This window comes from Lynx canadensis, chromosome B4 (assembly GCF_007474595.2).
Source record: "Lynx canadensis isolate LIC74 chromosome B4, mLynCan4.pri.v2, whole genome shotgun sequence".
In the NCBI taxonomy this organism is placed as follows: Eukaryota; Metazoa; Chordata; class Mammalia; order Carnivora; family Felidae; genus Lynx; species Lynx canadensis.
The window spans coordinates 116889239-116909071 of record NC_044309.1 but is presented as its reverse complement, the minus strand read 5'-3'; the positions used below and the strand labels follow the sequence as shown (position 1 = coordinate 116909071).

Genomic DNA, 19833 nt, shown 5'->3' with positions numbered 1-19833 from the left:
TAGTACTTATTAACTACTTTATTACATAAAAAAGGGGAAAGATATTATTTCCTTGATTATACTAACTTCTAGTAGTTATATTGAGATCTTATGTTTTAAAATGATTGCTGAAAATTATATAATGTGGAAGGCTAATTTTATCTTTTTTTATTCCCTTGTTATTGTTATTTAAAGCACATTTTACTACTTTGACTTGTATTTGGAGGAGAAAATTGATAAAAGGACAGATCTTTTAGCAGGCAAAATGCATTTTACCTAAACTCACATTAATGATTTTTTTTAAATGATTATTTATTTTGAAAGAGAGAGACCCACACGAGTAGGGGAGGGGCAGAGAGAGAGGAGAGAGAATCCCTGGCAGGCTCTACGTTGTCAGCATTCAGCCCAGTGTGGTGCTCGAACACACGAAATCGTGAGATCATGACCTGAGCCAAGATCAAGAGTCCAATGCTTAACTCACTGAGCCACCCAGGTGCCCCTACATTAATAATTTTTTTCAAAGTACTGTTTTCCTCTTGAATTCATTATAGATGCCTTCTTAGATGATGTTGCTAGAGAAACTAATGGATAGGGAAAGGTGTGAACTTAAACCTCATTTGAGAAAAAAATTGTTGATATCACCAGGTACTAGTTATTTTATATACATTTATAATCTTTAAAAAAATTTTTTTAATGTTTATTTATTTTTGAGTGACAGAGGGAGAGACAGCATGAGCAGGGGAAGGCCAGAGAGAGAGGGAGACACAGAATCTGAAGCAGGCTCCAGGCTCTGAGCTGACAGCACAGAGCCCAATGCAGGGCTCAAACTCATGGACCATGAGATCATGACCTGAGCTGAAGTTGCACGCCTAACCAGCTGAGCCACGCAGGCACCCCTACATTTGTAATCTTTTTCTTTAATGTTTATTTATTTTGAGAGAGAGAATGCACATGCAAGTGTGCATGCACACAAGTGGGGAGGGATAGAAAGAGAGGGAGAGAGAATGCCAGGTAGGCTCCACATGCTGTCAACAAAGAGCCTGTCACAGGGTCAATCTCACAAACCTTGAGATCATGACCTGAGCTGACACTTAACCAACTGAGTCACCCGGGTGGCCCTCATTTTGTAATCATATTTGAAGGATATGGTTGCTAGTGTATAGGGACATAAACTTGTAAATTGCCTGGTTAACTTACAAACAGAAGCTTGCTCATATTTTAATGTTGAAAGATTCGCTCAAATAAATCAGTCTCAATTGTCTTTAATAAATTTTGCGTCAAAACCAGTTTCAGGTTTTATAGTAAGCTATAAATATTATTGCATTCTAGGGCACTGATTATTGAAAGCTATGTCTTTGGAACCATCAGTGAAAATAATCTTTAAATTTAATCTTTTTTTGCATACAGAAAGAATAGAAAAAAGAATAAAAACCTTTCTTTGCCCTTTTGTGTTAATGAGGATGTCATAGATAGTAATGCTAACAAAATGTGTACATAGAAGGCAAATACACATTAGGGCTCCATGGAAGACCTAAATTGGAGTGATATGCTTAAAACAAGAGACTTATGCCACCATTTTAAAATTTCAAGATAAAAATAAAATCTGGGTGTCAAAAATGACCTTTTTGTTTCTCTTGGTAAAGAATCCACATATTTGGAAGCAGTTGGAACCACAAAGGAGGGTCTATTTTGAACTCATTAAGAAGAATTTTAATGCTCTAGGCACTTTTTAAATCTATTAAATTGAACATTCTCACTATAATTTAATGATGATTCCTCTCCCCTTACCCCTCTGTATTTGAAGTTAATTATTGTAAAATACATTCTGGAGTTCAGTAATAATGAATTCATACCCATTTTACTGCCTCTTAACTACTCATGAGTTCTGGAGAGCCTTGGTGAGTACCATTAGGTTTTCTTTCCTCTTGATTGTTTGCATACCTGATGCCTTGGATTTTGATCAGATTTTCAGCTATTTCTGCTATTATGAAAGCAGTCATATAAATGACTGTGTATTTAGGTGCCTATGAGTTCACCGTAAACCTTGTTCTAAGGCATGATAAAAACAGAAATTGATTTTCAAGCATTAGATCAAATTTTATAACAAACATTTATCGTATCGTATCGTATCTCATCATATCTCATCATATTGTATCTTATCTCTTTAGAAAGAGAGCCCACAAGTGGGACAAAGGAGCATAGTGGGAAGGGGGAATATCTCAGGCTCCATGCTCAGCACAGAGCCCAGCGTGGGGCTTGATCCCACAACTGAAGTCGGATGCTTAACCAACTGAGCCACCCAGGTGCCCCACTTTACAAGTGTTTTCAACTTTTTCCCTTTATGCTTAAAGAAATGAACTAGAAATTGTAGAGTCAGTGCTGGCACGTGGTTTATGTAAGGAATGTGTATCATGGCCTTTGTCTCACAGCAAAAGATTGGTAAGCACATTTGAGTGTTTCAAGTTAAAATACTTACAGTACATAGGTATACTTTTTCCCTCTTTGATTTCCTGTATTACCGACTTGATTAGCTGACTGGTTGATTTACCATTTCTTACTTTTAGTGAACATAACCTTTTATCTCAGACATTTTTCTTGAACTCTAACTTGAAAGAAAGTTAGTTATGGGACTGAAGCATGTTTTCAAACTTTAACATGGAATTTGTAATAAAATTGGATTAATGCTGGGATTTTGTAGTTAGGACCACTTGTAGGTATGGCAACAATCATAAAATTGTGTATTCAAGCCATTTCCTTTAAGAAGACTTTGTAATTACCTGGGTTTTGGGACTCTTCTTTCTAGCATTGTTTGTCCCTCTTTAAAAAACAAACAAACAAAACAGACCAGTGGCTTCCTTTTAAATTTCCTCTACCAAGGAATTAGTTGATTCTTCTAAGGCTGACACTTGAAATCCAGTTTAGTGGTTTCGTATATAGAGTTGTTAAAATATTTCATTTTCTAATGAATGTTAGACTAAAATGTGGAACACTTCATTTACAGCTTCCTTGGAAATATAAAAGGAAGGCATTTTGTATTTATGTTTATTTTACTTCTTGGGGATCTGAAAATACCTTTTAAGAATTAGTGGCAATAGGATTGGCCTATGCTCAAATCTTAGGAGGCACAGTGCCCAGAGAGGGCCCCAAAGCTCTTTTGCTGGCTGCCTACTCTGGAGCAGCTGACTAACCAGATGCAGAGCACATTGATCTGGTCATAATTGCTTTCATCCTGGAGCAGAGCGAGTTAACACAATTTAGATCAAGAACCACATTAGAAGATCCTGACCTCAGAATAACCTCTCATTTCCTACCTTTGAAACAGGCAACAATTCCAGTCACTTCCTAACTTCTAACCATAAAATTGCATGGGAACCTATAGCCACATCTAGAGATAATGACCTTTTGACTTTCTTTATACAGATGGATTCAGAATTATAAAAGTAGCAATTGTTTTAACCTACTGTTCTTTGTTGAAAAGAGAAACAATCCTTCCCCTCCTCTACTTATTTTTTTTTTTTTTCCTGTTGAAGTCTTTCTAGATCATTCCTATAGATGCAGTACAGATGAAATAGACCTGGGATTGTGTTTGTAGACTCATCTTTCTCCAAAAAAACATACTAGAGTATGACAACTCTCTTCTCTGTTAGACAGCAGATCATTGTTTCTTAATATACACATTTTCAGATCATTGCTCTTGATAAATCTAGGCCGCCCATTATTCTCCAAATAATACTATAAGGTTTTGTTGAGCTTTATTTGCTAGAGATTTTAATTATGTTTCTGGTATAATGCACATGACAGAATAGATAATTTCACATATGGAAAACTGTAAGTTACTGTGTAGATAAGAGGGACTGGGAATTGTGAGCAATTCTACAGTGTCTATAAAGATACTTTTGTATCCCATTCATTTTTGGGAATGGCTTTATAGGAATAACCCTGAATCTACAATAATTCATTAAGTATAATTCACATATTTCTTACTTCAACTCTTAGTAAGAAATTGAAGTGCTTACAATGTGAGCACAAAATATTTATTGTAAGAATTAACTACAGAAGTGAGAACGGTTGTTTTATTTTGTAAGTCTTCCTGATACCAAAGAAACTACCACTGTGATAGAAGTCTCTGTGCTTGACTCTTGGAAGACATACTGATTTGGAACAAAGTAAGGAGGGAGAGCAGCAGTCATTAAAAATACCATGAAATGAGAGGAAAAAACAAAATACAGAGGTAAAAAAATTGAGGTGTTTTATAAGTATTATAATTTTGTTGATTTATGTATTAGTAGTTTTCTACTCAGAAAAAAACAACAGGACCCAGATATCTACACAATGTCACATCCTTTGGAATTGTGTACCTTCCTGGTGATTGATGGCATTGAGCCATCTATAATCTTGGCTAAATCCTCATAAGACCACTGATACGTATTTACTATTTCTGAGTGTCCAGAGTTATTGGTATATTATATTCCTGGTAGCACAAAGATAATTGATTTATATAGGATCAAATTATGGATCTTAACCTTAGCTAGTTAAACAAGCATGAATTACTACTAACTGACTTTTTTTTGGATAATAGAATTTAAAAAGGAGCTTATAATTCCCCTTTTCATTTTTCAGAGGTGATTTTTACTTTTTTCATGTCTGTTAGTCCTATATGCTGCAATATACTAGATATAACATCAGATATTATATAATATATAATGTTACTATAATATGCCAGGGGCTGTAGTTTATTATACTTAAAACTATGGGAGGGGTGCCTAGGTGGCTCAGTTGGTTAAGTGTCTGACTCTTGATTTTGGCTCAGGTCATGATCTCAGTCATTTGTGAGTTCGAGCCTGGTGTCAAGCTCCCTGCTGACATCACAGAGGCTGCTTGGGATTGTTTCCTTCTCTCTCTCTCTCTCTCTCTCTCCCCTGCTTGCATGCTCTCTCTCTCAAAAATAAATAAACTTAAAAAAAGAAAAAAACCTCTGGAGCTTTTCATATGGTTATTTATTTTTCTTTCCTTTATTTGAAGGGCTGGGTTATATTGCCCATAAAAGTAATGACAGAAATGGCTTGCTATGTAGGAAGGTAACATTGGTGTTCACAGTAAATGAGTGTGGCCTCTTTCTGTGATGGAATGTGTAGCACTTGACATTCTCAAAAAGAGTTCATTGATAATTGTAAATAACTGTATTTAAAAATATAGTGGCTAGATCTTTCGGGGGGGTGCCAGCTGCAAGCTCCTCTGTACCCCTCGTAGCCATGCCTCACAAAATTGAAGAAATCAAGGACTTTCTGCCCATGGCCAGGCAAAAGGATGCCAACTCTGTTAAGATCAGGAAAAATAAGGATAATGTGAAGTTTAAACCTTTATACATTGGTCAACACATGAGAAAGAGAAACTGAAACAGTTTCTACCCTCAGGTTTGGCAGTGAGGAGCTGAAATGAACCTGGCACACTGATTTGGAATGTATTAAAATTCTTAAAAACAAAACAAAACAAAAACCCAAAACACTGGCTACTCTAGAAGGAGAAGCAGAAGGTTTGGTAGAGGGTTTTTGTTCTCATTTTTCAGAATTCTCTTCTCAGAAATGTTGAAATATCACCAGGATATTTGAAAATTTTTCCTAACCATTTGTGGTATTGAGTCTGGAATTTGTCTGTAGGATTCTCCCCCAAGGAGAAATGTTCACAGGCCTACTGAAGGAGGAAGGAGGGAAAGTTTACAGGGCTCCTGCAGAAGTACTATTTGTAGTATTACCTACTTTGAATAAAAAATACTTAGAAAATTGTCAATTAAGATATCTTCATTAGGAAATAATTTTTTTAAGTTAGTTATTTTGAGAGTGTGTGTGAATGGGGAGGGACAGAAAGAAAGGGAGAGAGAGACATTCCCAAGCAGAGCCTCTCTCTGTCAGTGCAGAGCCCTGTGGGGGCTGGAGCCCATGAACCAGGAGATCATGACCTGAGTCAAAATCAAGATTTGCACGCTTAACCGACTGAACAATCCAGGTGTCCTGGAAAGAATTTGTTAAGCACATTTTGGTATAAAAGTAAATGAAATTTGTTGCCTTATAGATAAGTTGATATTGCTAAAATTGCTTTAAGGTGTGGTTTTCTTTTTTCTTTCTCTCTTTTTATTTTAAATGTTAATCGTTGAGTGAGAGAGTATGAGCAGTGGAGGGGCAGAGAGAGAGAGACAGAATCTGAAGTAGGCTCTAGCTCTGAGCTGTCAACACAGAGCCCGATGTGGGGCTCGAACTCAGGAACTGTGAGATTATGACCTGAGCTGAAGCTGGACACTAACTGACTGAGCGTCCAGGTGCCCCAAGGTGTGGTTTTTCTTTTGAAAAAGATGATCACGCATGCTTTCACTTATTTTACTCAAGAATATTACCTAAGTTTACAAAAATTAAAAAGGCGGTTTTTGTGTTTCACTTGTAATCTGCACATGAGGCAATTTATTTGTAAGCAGATTAATGGAAAGAGCACATAGATTTTGAATTTCTGTTTTATTCAGGATTTACTTAGTAGCTTAATGACTCTTGGATGAGTCACTTAAGTTTTGAGCTTTTGTTTTCCTCATTTGTATAACAGGAATGGTAAATAGTTTATACTTTTTTACCTCACAGAATCCTTTCAAGAATCAAGTAAGATGAGAAGACTGCTTATAAACTCCATAGGGCTATGTACAGTGGTGCCATTCATATTATTTAACTGTAAATTGGTAAATGAATTATGTATATGTGGCTATTAATACATATCTCAACTTTGGGGGAGAAAAGCAATTTTAATTTACATTGGATGATAGATTTAAGGATTTTAAAGCTTTAAAATGTTTACAGATAAAAGGAAGCCTGGGTGGCTCAGTCAGTTAAAGGTCTGACTTCAGCTCAGCTCATATTCTCAATGTTCGTGAATTTCAAGCCCCGCGTCAGGCTCTATGCTGACAGCTCAGAGCTTGGAGCCTGCTTCGGATTCTGTTTCCCTCTCTCTCTGTCCCTCCCCTGCTTGCACTCTGTCTCTCTCTCAAAAATAAATTTAAAAACATTAAAAATAATTAAAATGTTTATGGATAAATACATAATAAGTATGAATATAGCATATTGACGTCAGAGGATAATTAAACTGACAAATATTGCATCAAAAAGACAAAAATTTGGTGTCTGAAAAGGGTTTATCATAGCCAAGTGATACTTTTTGCAAATTAAGCACCTTCCTTACATACCTCGTTCTATCTCCTGTTTGTGATGACCTAAACATATTTAATATGTTAATGTTAAACATATTAATAGCTTTCATGGATAGACTGAAGGTAGGACTGAATTGACAGCATTTTCCCTAAAAGGGAAATGTATTTGCTGATTTTAAGTTTTGCTTTTCAAAGTAGGTTTTGAAGTTCATGTTGCTGTGTTTCTTTTTTTTTATTTATTTTTTATTTATTTATTTATTTTTTTTAAAAATTTTTTTTTTTTAACATTTATTTATTTTGAGACAGAGAGAGACAGAGCATGAACAGGGGAGGGGCAGAGAGAGAGGGAGACACAGAATCTGAAACAGGCTCCAGGCTCTGAGCTGTCAGCACAGAGCCCGACGCGGGGCTCGAACTCACGGACCAGTGAGATCATGACCTGAGCCGAAGTCGGACGCTTAACCGACCGAAGCCACCCAGGCGCCCCTGTGTTTCTTGATAGTACCCACCAAGAGGGTTGTTGCGAGGATATTTTTAAAGTAGTAAGGAAACAAGATGGAAAGAAACAGAACATTATAGAAAAACAAGTGTAACAGGCCAGGTGACTTAACATATGTATAATTGGAGTTCCTAAGTGTTATGGTCTGAATATTTGTTCCCCTAGATTCATGTTGAAATACCTAATGTTCATTGTGATGGTATTAGGAGGTGAAGTTTTGAGGACATAGTGAGGTCATGAGGGTGGAACTTTCATGCATGGATTAATGCTTATATAAAAGAGATCCCCAGAAAGCTCCCTAGCCCCTTTCACCATGTGAGAAGACAATAAGAGGTCTACAGCACTTAGAGAGCCCTCACATGATCATGTGGCATCTTGATCTCAGACTTCTAGCTTCTAGACTGCGAGAAATAAGTTTCTGTTATTTATAAGCTGTCCAGTCTATAGTATTTTGTTATAACAGCCTGAACAGATTAAGCCATTGATGAAATGGATAGGGGAAGGAGGCAGAAGCAGTATTTGAAGAAATAATGGTAAATTTTTCAAAACTGTTAAGACCTCATACCACTGATACAGGAAGCCCAGTGAATCCAAAACAGGATAAATAACAAACACGTTGCCTTAGTGCTTTGGAAAGCTTTTTCATAGCACCAGTAAGCCAAAAGAAATAACTAATAATTCTATTTATTAAGTAGTCACAACTTAATAGTAGGAATTAGTACTGTGTCTGTCCACTGTTTGGTGTTATTTTCCTCAGCACATAGTTCCAGATCACAGTGCTGAACCCACATATAAACAAAAATCTTAAAACACAGAAGGGGCAAAAGACAAGTTACTTACAGAGAAATAAGAATTTTCAAAGATTGACTTTTCAATCGGATTATGTAAGTCAGAAAATAGTAGAATGACACCTTTAAAACAAAGAAAAAAACCTGACAATTCTATACTCAGTGAAAATATCCTTCAAAATAAAACTGAAATAAATACATTCTTAGATAAACAAAGCTGATAGAAGTGTGGCATATCCATACTTCAGGAAATATTAAGGAAGTTCACCAAGCTAAAGAAAAAATTCTCAGGGACTCTTGGGTGGGTCAGTTGGTTAAGTGTCTGACTCTTGGTTTTAGCTTGGGTCACGATCTCGTGTTTTGTGACTTCAAGGCCCATGTCGGGCTCTGCTCTGACAGTGGAGAGCCTGCTTGGGATTCTCTGTCTCCCTTTTCTCTGTTCCTTCCTCCCTCCTTCTCTATCTCTCTCTCTCTCTCTCTCTCTCTCTTTCTTTCTCTCTTTTCCTCTCTATCTTTTTCTCTCTCTCTCTCAATGAATAAATAAACTTAATGAAAAATTATTAAAAAAATTCTCAGAAGCATGATGAAATGAAGAGTAGTGGAGTAAGTATGTCGGGCAAGGCTATTAACTGCTTAAACCAATAGTTTTAACAATGTCCAGTATTCCATTGGAAATATTATATGGGTAAATAATATAACATGTGGAAGTAATATATGACAGCAATAGCAAAAGAAGTAAATAGGGCCACCTGGGTGGCTTAGTCAGTTAAGCATCCAACATTCAGCTCCAGGTCATGATCTTGCAGTTCGTGGGCTCGAGCCCCACATGGCTCTGTACTGACAGCTCAGAGCCTGGAGCCTGCTTCGGATTCTGTGTCACCCTCTCTCTCTGCCCCTCTCCCACTCACACTGTCTCTCTCAAAAATGGATAAAACATTAAAAAAAATTAAGTAAATAGAGTTAAAATTATAAGAATCTCTCACTGCATGGAACAGAAATAAAGACAGAAAATAAAGATGCATTTAAGACATCTTTAAGACAGAAAATAAAGATGCATTTTGTCTCTTACAGTAACCACTGAAAGAATGATGCTAGAAGATAAGCCTGTAGAATACATAGAATAGTAAATATTTAATTAATAGAAAAGAAAGGAAAGGAGAATCAAAGGACAGAAAACAAGGGAACAAATGGAAAATAAGTAGAAAGATGGTAGACTTAAACTCAACACATCAGTAATTAAATGCAAATTGACTAAATGCTCCCATGATAAGACAAATATAAATAAAAACAAATCCACTATATGCTGCTTACAAAGCATAAACTGAAGTTCAGGGTAAAATAAGGGAAACAATGTGTCATGCAATATTAGTAAGAAATGGCTCTTCTATTACTACTAGGAGATATAGTGGCTTTAGCCAAGGAACATTACTGGAGATAAAAAGGGGTATGTTAAAAGGTTCAGTTCATTAGGAAGATATAACAGTTCTTGTTTTGTATACACCTAATTCATGGCTTCAAAACATGTTGTGGATTTAATACATCTATAAAATACATTTTATAGTTGTGGATTTAATACACCTTTTTCATAGACCTTTTCTGATACAATAAGTAGACAAAAAATACATTAAAAAATGAATAGTTACCCTTACCTCACACCAAATACAAAAGTTAATTGAAAATGGTTAATGGTATTAAATTGTAAGGCTAAAAATATAAACTTATACAAGAAAAATACAGAAAAAAATATTTGTGATTTAATGGACTAAAAATTTCAGGACTAGAGAACCAACAATAAAATAAACAGGAACAAAAGAGAACCAAAGGCAAACCACAGAACAGAAAAATATATTTGTAGTATATATGTCATGCAAAGGGCTCCCACATAAAAAAGCCTTAACTCTATATAAAATGGGCAAAAAATTGAAGAAGATAAGTGAATGGATCATAAGCACATGAAAAGGTGGTCGACATTGTTAGTCACTAGGAAACTACAACTTAAATGACGATGTCATCAGAATGGCTAGAATTAAAAAAGATAGATAATACCAGTGGTTATGAGATGTGGAGGTAACGGGAACATTTACATTTGGTGGTAGGAATGTATAACTGATGTACCCACTTTGGAAACTGAGCATTCCTTAGCAAATTATGACCCTCTACACGTAATGACCCAGCAAAAAGATGTTTACAAGAATCTCCACAGGAACTTTAATCACCGTATTCAGAAACTGGAAATAACTCAAGTGTTCATTAGCAGACTAATGAAGAACCTGTGGTATATCCATACAGTGGAATACTTTTCAGCAACAAAAGAAACTGGATGCACACAACAGCATGGATTAATCTCAGAGTCTTTACGCCGAGTAGAGAAGTCACACATTAAGAATAAATACTCTGATGTGACTCAGTTTACATGGAATTTCTGAAAATTGCATTACCTTACAGAACTGACACAAAGCTGCCAGTGGACCTGCTTGATCACCTTGTAGCACTGTGACCTCTCTTAGTGCACAAAGTTCAAAAGCCAATTTATTATTTTTTAAGTTACGATCTCTCGACTAAGTAGTACTTCATGGAACCCTAGGATTCTGTAGAATTCATGTTGACAAAGTCTGTACTGGAAGTTCTAGTTAGTAAAACTAATTGATGATGTATTTACTTCCTTGCAAAACTGGCAATAAGTGAATTTTGATTAGATGTATAGGGTATACAGCAGTGAGTCCTTGTCCTCTCAGATCTTTTGGAAATAAATAGTGTGTGTTATTAATGATAAATGTCTGAAGTTTGTCTTTTTCCACTTATGTATTTTGGATGCTGAGAAGATACATCTAGAACATTTGACTTATGGTGTGGAAATAATTTTTGTTAGTATTCACCTCTCTCTTGTCACCCTATAGGAGTGGTATATGAATGGTGAAATGAATTTCTCAAAGACTAAGACTGCTTTTGTGTTTAGTGTCTCCACATTAATATTATCATCACTATGAGCTACATTTGGTTTCTTTGTTTCTTTTTTTTTACACTTAAAAATTTATTTATTTTTATATTTTTATTTTTAGAGAGAGAGAGCACATGCAAATGATGGGAGGGACAGAGAGAGAGAGAGAGAGAGAGAGAGAATGAATCTTAAGGAGGCCCTATACTTAAGCATGGAGCCCAACACAGGGCTTGATCCTATGATCCTGGGATCATGACCTGAACCAAAGTCAAGAGTCGGACGTTCAGCTGACAGCCACCCAGGTGCCCCTTGACTGCTTGCATTCTGGAAAACAAATTTGTTCCGTTATTTATGGTTTTTCTGAAAGAAAAAAAAATAGCATGTGATTAGAGCAAGGGTCAAACAAGCTATAGCCCTAGAGCTAAGAATGGCTTTTACATTTTTAAAGGTGGTTTTAAAACACTTGATAGACACTGTATGTGGCTTATAAAGCTTAAAATATTTACTATTAAGTAATTTACAGATAAAATTTGCTGACACCTGAACAAGAGAATCTTCTAACTTCTATTTACAGTTATTTCAAAAGTATGCTATATTTTAACTGTTTTGATGTAAGAAAGCAGAATTTACCATAATTCTAACAGCATTGTTGAATATAATTTCTGTGTTTTATATAGTTCAGTGGTTTTTAATATATTTACATTTGCACAGTCATCACCATAATCTTAGAACATTTTCATGACCGCCCAAAAAATCCTTGTACCCATTCTTTCCCATCCTCTCCCATCTCCTGCCTTAGGCCTGTAAATGTTGAATGAAATTATTTAGCCCATCAGTGTAAAATGAACAGAAATGAACTAAGGTTAGTATTTATGCTATTTGTTGAGTAAATATTAAGGTAAAACTACAACAGAAATAAAAATAGAAGCTGAAAGAAACCAAAATACCAAAGAACTGATACAATAGAAGTTGATAATAAAAAAAAATTAAAGTATATCCTGAGATAATACCCTTTAGTAGTACATTAGATAATTAATGTGATAGAGTTCTCTCAATAATTCTTACAAGTCCTTGAAAGAACCCATGAAGTCATAATTTAACTTCTAGCATTTTTTTCACCTTAGTGGTTTATGGAATAGTGCTGTGTTCTAATGACATCTTAGATTTGGGGAAGTGTGGTATGTTTGAAATGATGTTTTCTTAAGTCACCTATTTCAGAGGAAGATTCAGAACTTTTCAGGCAATAAAAATAATAAATTTTTTTTAAAAGTTTATTTATTTTGAGAGAAACACGGCACAAGCGAGGTAGGGGCAAAGAGAGAGGGAGAGAGAGAATCCCAATCAGGGTCTGCAGTGTAAGCACAGAGCCTGATGCGAGGTTTGAACTCACGAACCGTGAGATCATGACCTGAGCCAAAACCAAGAGTCGGACGTTTAACTGACTGAGTCACTCAGGTGCCCCTCAGGCAATAAAAATATTAGAGTTAATCACTAGGGAAAGATTTGGTCTAATAGAAAAAGCTACTTATGTTTTGGAGTAATAAAATAGCATTCATCTAAGATTTTAGCAGTTCAGACCTTTCACTAATCCACATTAATCCACATCACATCTTGTGATGATTTTTGAATACGTGAGAATTTAAAGTTGGGAGTGTTAAAATAGATGCCCTTATTTTAGGGTTCATTTTTTATATAATTTCCTCAGAGCTCATGAGAAAAATCAAATAGCATAATTTAACTAGAGTTTTCTGATTCTGAATATTTGCAGAATATTACCTTAAGTACCTAGAGAGGAGAAATTGGGATAGGTAGTGCTGGCTTTTAGGGTATTTTCAGTCAGCCTCATACACATCCTTTGAAACTTTATTTTGTAGCGTGGAAGATGAGACCCTACAAACTATATTTCTTTTTGCCACCTGGTTCTTTATTAAATTCTGCCAATAGAATGGGAAATAGGAAAACAAGAGGAGGTACAAGGGATTTGCTCTTTGTGTTTACTTCTCCCTATCGATATCTTCATAGCAACAGGACTTCACCTTGGCAGTAATAAGAGTGGCAAGTGGCTCCATTTTGCATTTTTCCCACTCATAGAACCCTCATCAAATCTTCTCCTAGATGCCATCAGCTAGCCTTTTGTTCCATCTCAGAGATCTCCCATCTTACCTTTTCAGGGACCCTCCTACAAATTCTTTGTTCTTACTTAGCGTTCTTCAAAGAGTGCTTTGTTTCCAGAGATCTGGACCCCAAATGGTTTGGGGTTTCTCCAAACCATTGAGTTTTAGTAATTTCAATCACTTCTTTTTTTCTCCCTCAGCCTGGGGGTCATAGCTGCTTCCTGTAGTTACTATCTTTGTGATTATCTGAGTTCTCTTTTTTGCCTTTTCAGCTCTCCAATTCCTGGTTAACAATTTACACTAAATTCTTTGTTAAAATTACTGGTGTGATTTCTGTCTTTTGACTAATACCTGACTAATAACACTGGTCAAAATATTAGTCATGGAGACTAAAGTCCTGGAGATAAGGCCAGTCTTCATTTAGTAGTTACTGAACCTCTGCGGTGTGCTGGGCCTTTCTTTTTTCTCTGTATCCTCTATCAGAGGTCTTCCCTTATTTGTGCTCCCAGAGGTGCTTGAGATTACATCATTATTACACTTCATTGTCACTGCCTGCTTTTCTAGATTCTCACCTCTAGGCCAGTGATAGGGTCTTTTGTTTCTTTGTTGTTAGTGCCTAACACAGGATTTCTCTATACTAGATGTTCAATAAATATTTTAATTAATGAACATGCTTGAAGATGTGGTTGTGAAGGGCAGAAGTCATGACAATTATCTTATGAAGGGAAGGATCTTATTTTGATTATTTTTGGCATCTGAAGCTACTCAGATATTGCAATATTTAAGCTGATGTTAATATGGCATCAAAGATTATTTAATACTCTTCTAAAAGTTACATACGTGAGGTTTCACTTGGGCTTTCTGGTTCAATTGTTCTAGTTCAGTTGTTTTTGAGATTGAATATGCCTTATCTCCTTACATTTTCACCAACTCTTATACAACTCTGTTCCAGGGAAGAATCCAGATCCATTCATCACACTTCTCAGGTTATCAGGCCTCTACCTGTCATATCTCACATTTAATTAAGCCTTTAAGCTTCCCTTTCTACCGTCATTGTACTCATGGAGTGAACCCTGTACTTCAGTGTACTTTAATTATTAGTGTATTATTAATGCTTGATACAGGGACACCCAGAGGGTTTCCGAGTCTTCTCGTTATTTTGATAGCAACATATCTTCTCTCCAGTAGTTAGTGGTGTAACCCTGGCCTACATCTATCCCAGTTCCAGACCCTTAACTCCATCATGGTATACCTTATGGGTATGCAGGTCATTCCTATTGTTATACCCTTTATGGCAGGCTACCTCCCCCTCGGTTAATTCAAATAATTACATCTGTTTCCAAAAGGAGAGTTTGGGGAAATCTTTCTATTCTTGTTTCTTATTTGTAGTAGAGGATCCATTGAACAACTAACTGGATAATTTGATGTCTTAGTCTACAATACTAAGATTTTAGGGAAAAAAGTAAATATTTCCCTGAAATTTCTTTATACTTGTGTTGTTGAGCTATAGATTGTTTTGCTTCTTCTTTCAGAATTGTGCTGGAGATTTGGTCTTTTGGCCTTTTCTTTATTTGCTTTTTGAGTTTTTATGTTGTTAAATCTTTTTTTTTATTCCAGTGTAGTTAACATACAGTGCAATATTCATTTAAGGTGTACAGTAGTTATCCAACAGTTTCATACGTTACTCAGTGCTCATCAAGACAAGTGCACTCCTGGGGCGCCTGGGTGGCGCAGTCGGTTAAGCGTCCGACTTCAGCCAGGTCACGATCTCGCGGTCCACGAGTTCGAGCCCCGCGTCGGGCTCTGGGCTGATGGCTCAGAGCCTGGAGCCTGTTTCTGATTCTGTGTCTCCCTCTCTCTCTGCCCCTCCCCCGTTCATGCTCTGTCTCGCTCTGTCTCTCTCTGTCCCAAAAATAAAATAAACGTTGAAAAAAACAAATTAAAAAAAAAAAAAAAGACAAGTGCACTCCTAATCCCCTCATTCTGCCTCACTTCTGGCAACCATCTGTTTGTTCTCTGTAGTTAAGTGTCTCTTTTTGGTTTGTCTGTCTGTTTTTTCCCCCTTTGTTCTTAAATTCCACATATGAGTGAAATCACATGGTATCTGACTTCCCTGATTGGATTATTTCGCTTAGCATTATCCTCTCTAGCTCCATCTCTGTTGTTGCATATCATTCTTTTTTATGACTGAATTAATATTCATGCATATTGTATAGGTATACCATGGACACTTGGGCTGCTTCCATAGGTTGGCTATCGTAAATAATGCTCCAATAAACATGGGGATGCCTATATCCCTTCGAATTACTGTTTTTATATTCTTTGGGCAGATACCCAGTAGCACAATTACTGTATCATAGGGCGGTTCCATTTTTAAATTTTTTGAGGAAACTTCACACTGTCTTCCACAGTGGCTGCACCACTTTGCATTCCCACCAACAGTGCACAAGGGTTCATTTTTCTCCACATCCTCACCAACACTTGTTTCTTGTGTTTTTTATCTTAGCCATTCTGATAGGTTTGAGGTGATATCTCATTATTGTTGGTGTTCATTGCCCTAATGATGAGTGATGCTGAGCAATCTTTTCATATGTCTTTTGGCCATCTGTATGTCTTCCTGAAGAAATATCTGTTCATGTCTTCTGCTATTTTTAATTGGATTATTGGTGTTTTAGATGAGCCGTATCACTTCTTTATATATTTTGGATACTAACCCTTTGTCGGATATGTTATTTGTAGGTATCTTCTCCCATTCAGTAGGTTGTCTTTTATATTTTGTTAGGAGACATATCTAGAAGGACATTGCTATGACCAACGTCAGAAAAATTATTGCCTGAGCTCTCTTGTAGGATTTTTATGTTTCAAGTCTCATATTTGGTCTTTACTCCATTGAATTACTTTTGTGTATGGTGCAAACAAGTGGTCCAGGTTTGACTCTTTTGCATATAGCTGCCCAGTTTTCCTCAGCACCATTTGAAGAGACTTTTCTCTTTGCATATTCTTTCCTGCTGTGCCGAAGATTACTTGACCATATAATTCTAGGTTCATTTCTGAGTTTCTATTATGTTTTATTGATCTGTTTTTTGTTTCAGTACCATATTGTTTTGATTTCTGTAGCTTTGCAATATGACTTGAAGTCTAGAATTGTGATGCCTTCGGTTTTGCTTTGCTTTGGCTATTCAGGATCTTTTGTGGGTCCATACAAATTTTAGGATTGTTTGTTCTAGTTCTGTGAAAAATGCTGTTGGTATTTTGATCGGGATTGCATTAACTCTGTAGAGTGCTTTGCGTAGTGCAGACATCTTAACAATATTTGTTCTTCTAGTCCATGAGCATGGAATATTTTGTCATTTCTTTGTGTTGTCTTCAGTTTCTTTCCTCAGTGTTTTATAGTTCTCAGAGGACAGATCTTTCACCTTTTTGGTTAGGTTTATTCCTACGTATCTTAGTATTTTTCATAAATAGTAAATGGGACTGTTTTCTTAATTTCTCTTTCTGCTGCTTCACTATTAATGTATAGAAATGCAACTGGTGTCTGTATATTGGTTTTGTATCCTGCAGCTTTACTGAATTTGTTCATCAGTTCTCCCATTTTTCGGTGGAGTCCTTAGGGTTTTATGTATATGGTATCATGTCATCTGCAAAGAGTGAAAGTTTTACTTCTTTACCAATTTGGATGCCTTTTATTTCTTTTTGTTGTCTGATTGCTATGGCTAGGACTTCCAGTACTGGGTTGAATGAAAGTGGTGAGAGTGGGCATCCCTGTCTTATTTCTGACTGTAGAGGAACAGCTCTGTTGTTGTTTTTTTTATTGTTTTTTTTTCTTCATGTAGGATGGATGATATTAGCTGTGTGTTTTCATATATGGCCTTTATAATGTTGAGGTATGTTCCCTCTAAAACCACTTTGTTGATGGTTTTTATCATGAATGGATGTTGCACTTTGTCAGATGCCTTTTCTGCATCTTTTGAAATGATCATATGGTTGGTAGCCTTTCTTTTATTTATATATTTTTGGAGATTTGATTTTTAGTAATCTGTACACCCAACATGGGGCTTGAACTTACAACTCTGAGATCAAAAGTAGCACGCTCCACCACCCGAGTCAGCCAGGCACCCCTCCTTTCTCTTACTGATGTGATGTATCACGTTGATTGATTTGTGAAGATTGAACCACCTCTACAACCCAGGAATAAATCCCACTTGATCATGGTGAATGACTTTTATAATGTATTGTTGGATCTGGTTTGCTAATATTTTGTTGAGGGGTTTTGCATCTGTGTTCATCAGGGATATTGGCCTGTAGTTTTCTTTTGTAGTGTTGTCTTTATCTGGTTTTGGTATGAAGGTAATGCTGGTCTCATGGAATTAATTTAGAACTTTTCCTTCCTTTTCTGTTTTTGGAACAGTTTGAGAAGAATAGGCATTAACTCTTCTTTAAATGTTTGGTAGGATTTTACTGTGAAGCCATCTGGTCCCGGACTTTTGTTTGTTGGGAGTTTTTTGATTACGGATTCAGTTTCTTTGCTGGGAATTGGTGTGTTCAGATTTTGTGTTTCTTCCGTTTTGGCCGTTTCAGTTTCAGTTTTGTTTCAGTTTTGTTTCAGTTTTGGCCATTTATATGTTTTTAGGAATTTATCCATTTTCTCTAGGTTGTCCTTTTTTTTTTTTTTTTTTTTTTTTGGAGAGAGAGGGCACAAGTGAGCAAGGGGCAGAGAGAGAGAGAGAGAGAGAGAGAGAGCGCGAGTGAGAATAGCAGGCTCACCTGGAGCTTGTGTTTTACCCAAATGAGGCTTGAGCTCACCCAAAGCGGGGCTCAAGCTCACCCGATGTGGGACTCAAACTCATGAGCTGTGAGATCATGACCTGAGCCAAAGTCAGATGTTTAATGACTGAGCCACCCAGGAACCCCAATTTGATGACATATATGTGTGGGTAAATCTTCAAAACCAAGTATATTGATTATTTCTTTGTAATCTTGATTTTTTAGTACATCATAGTATGTTAACATTTCATTTGATGTTTCCAATTTGTGAAATTGTGAAACTTGTTCATAAGTATTCTTACTCTCCTCTTGGGTATATGGTAGGTATTCCTGCCAAATTAAAGGTGGGCATGGCCATGTGACTTGATTTAGCCATGAAGTGTGAGTAGAACAAGTGTGTGATACTCCTAGATGAAACTTTAATATTGAGTATGTACTGGGGGCCTGGGTGGTTCAGTCAGTTGAGCATCCACTCTTGGTTTTGGCTCAGGTCATGACCTCATGGTTTTGAGTTTGAGCCCAGCATTGGGCTTTGCGCTCTCCGTGCAGGCCTCCTTAGGATTCTCTCTCTCTGCCTGCCCCCTGCTTACACTGTTTCTGTCTCTCTTGAAATACATAAATAAACTTAAAAAAAAAACCAGTATATTCTTTGCCACACGTCTCCTTCCTATGGTAGCTGCTACTTTAGCCTAGGTCCTTTAAGTCACCTCTCAATGAGCATTTAGCATAAAGGAATAAAATCTTAGTTATTTTGAGACATCAAGATTTGTTGGTGTCTGTTATTGTAGCATAACTTGGTTAAACTTCAATGATTGGTCTTAATATGATTTTTGTAGGAACATTTATTGATCAAACATATGTCAGATAAAAACTGTTCTCCCAGAGTAATATATATTTTGAATTTCAGCTTAAGTGATTGTAATATCAGTAAAGTTATGAAGAGTATCTGTTGGAATGATCAGTTATGTGTCTTAATTTTGTTCGTGGGCACAATAGTGTAGTGACAGGTATTAGACAATGTTGGTAGGTTCGGAAAGAAGGGAAGCTCAGAATGGAATGGTACCTATTCCAGAAGTGACCAGATTTCATACCTGATAACATTAAATATAGGCCATTTGTTTCAGAAAAGAAAGAAAGAGAAGAGAAGAGAAGAAGAAGAGAAGAGAGAGAGAGAAACGAAACGAAACGAAACGAAACGAAAACGAAAAGAAAAGAAAAGGAAAAAAGAAAGAAAAGAAAAAAAGAAAAAGAAAAGAAATCCTTTCTGAGCGTAGTCCATTTTGGAAGCTCATCTATTAAGTAAGTGAGTAGCCTGAGATTACACAGCTACTTATTGGCAGGACTGGGGAAAGAAAAATCAGCCCTTTTGACTCTAACCTGTGTCCTTTTATTATTAAACATTTTCATTTATTCTCTTGTAGATTTTTAAACCACTCAGTCTTTAATTATGCCTTTCCTTTCATTCTTAGTTTTTTCCCCTAAACTTAATTTACATTTTCCCCACCAATTTGCATAGAATTGTGTTAATCACAATTTGCGGCTCATGACACGTTATTCTCACTGGTCTG

At 36.4% G+C, this 19833-nt stretch overlaps 1 protein-coding gene across 6 annotated transcripts in view; it reads left to right on the top strand.

Moving 5' to 3' along the window:
- CDK17 (cyclin dependent kinase 17) overlaps window positions 1-19833 on the top strand; it is a 111450-nt gene that overhangs the window by 32009 nt on the left and 59608 nt on the right. For 3 of the 6 annotated variants that reach the window (XM_030323443.1, XM_030323448.1, XM_030323444.1), the window contains exon 1: window positions 19460-19564. The exons of 1 other annotated variant lie outside the window; for it this stretch is intronic. The gene's annotated coding sequence lies outside the window, so the exon portion shown is untranslated. Of the gene's footprint in view, window positions 1-19459; window positions 19569-19833 lie in introns of those variants that run through there. 2 more of the 6 variants (XM_030323445.1, XM_030323446.1) reach the window with 1 other exon arrangement.